The sequence below is a fragment of the Coregonus lavaretus genome, assembly GCF_964263955.1.
Source record: "Coregonus lavaretus genome assembly, chromosome: 27".
Taxonomy (NCBI): domain Eukaryota; kingdom Metazoa; phylum Chordata; class Actinopteri; order Salmoniformes; family Salmonidae; genus Coregonus; species Coregonus lavaretus.
In genome coordinates, this window is record NC_140014.1 from 32,814,862 (window position 1) to 32,816,564 (window position 1,703).

The following is a 1,703-nucleotide window of genomic DNA, read 5'->3' on the forward strand; positions in this document are numbered from 1 at the left end:
TCTGTCCTATTGCACACAGACGGAAAGTAGCTCTGGTTCTCTAGTCGCTATCATTGCTGCATATTTAAAAAGGGGGGTCTTGGCCTGGGCCACACACACACGTAGTCAGGGGAGTAGTGACGGTAACTGGGGGGTAGTGATGGTAGTCAGGGGGGTAGTGTGGGTAGTCAAGGGGTAGTTAGAGTAGTCAAGGTAGTGCGCGAGTAGTCAGGGGGGTAGTGAGAGTAGTCAGGGGGGTAGTGAGGGTAGTCAGGGGGGTAGTGAGGGTAGTCAAGGGGTAGTCAGGGGGTAGTGAGGGTAGTCAGGGGGGTAGTTAGAGTAGTCAAGGTAGTGCGAGTAGTCAGGGGGGTAGTGAGAGTAGTCAGGGGGGTAGATAGGGTAGTCAGGGGGTAGTGAGGGTGGTCGGGGGGTAGTCAGGGGGGTAGTGAGGGTAGTCAGGGGGGTAGATAGGGTAGTCAGGGGGTAGTGAGGGTGGTCGGGGGGTAGTCAGGGGGTAGTGAGGGTAGTCAGGGGGGTAGTGAGGGTAGTCAGGGGGGTAGTGAGGGTAGTCAGGGGAGTAGTGAGGGTAGTCAGGGGGGTAGTGAGGGTAGTCAGGGGGGTAGTGAGGGTAGTCAGGGGGGTAGTGAGAGTAGTCAGGGGGGTAGTGAGGGTAGTTCCTGGTCGCCCCTGAACTGTGGCTGTGGAGTGGAATGGAGGGGCCAGGGTTGTGTCTCAAATGGCACCCTATTAGTAGTCAGGGGGGTAGTCAGGGGGTAGTGAGGGTGGTCGGGGGGTAGTCAGGGGGTAGTGAGGGTAGTCAGGGGGTAGTGAGGGTAGTCGGGGGGTAGTGAGGGTTGTCTGGGGGTAGTGAGGGTAGTCAAGGGGGTAGTGAGGGTAGTCAAGGGGTAGTGAGGGTAGTCAGGGGAGTAGTGAGGGTAGTCAGGGGGGTAGTCAGGGTAGTCAGGGGGTAGTGAGAGTAGTCAGGGGGGTAGTGAGGGTAGTCAGGGGGGTAGTGAGAGTGGTCAGGGGGGTAGTGAGGGTAGTCAGGGGGGTAGTGAGAGTAGTCAGGGGGGTAGTGAGGGTAGTCAGGGGGGTAGTGAGGGTAGTCAGGGGGGTAGTGAGGGTAGTCAGGGGGGTAGTGAGAGTAGTCAGGGGGTAGTGAGGGTAGTCAGGGGGGTAGTGAGAGTAGTCAGGGGGGTAGTGAGGGTAGTCATGGGGTAGTGAGGGTGGTCAGGGGGTAGTGAGGCTAGTCAGGGGGGTAGTGAGGCTAGTCAGGGGGGTAGTGAGGGTAGTTCCTGGTCGCCCCTGAACTGTGGCTGTGGAGTGGAATGGAGGGGCCAGGGTTGTGTCTCAAATGGCACCCTATTCCCTATTTAGTGTACTAGTTTTGACCAGGGCCCATAGGGAATAGTGTGCCATTTGGGACACAGCTTGGTTCTGGGTTGCATTAAGCCACATCTAAGAAGCAGTAGGGAAAAGAAACACTGCTTTAAAGAGAATAATAAAATGCATATTTTAAAACCCCACATTTGGATGCTTTATAGAGAGAGAAAAAATGTATGATAGCCATATTAAATTAAGTTCATTAGCAGGTTTTGGGGTGTTAAATGGTGTGACAGCTTCGTCTAACTCTTTGAACTATGAAGACTTGTACACACATACTGGTATTCATGAGTTCTTCTCCTGAGTCCTCCACTCCCCACCTAAACATGTTGCCAATTAAT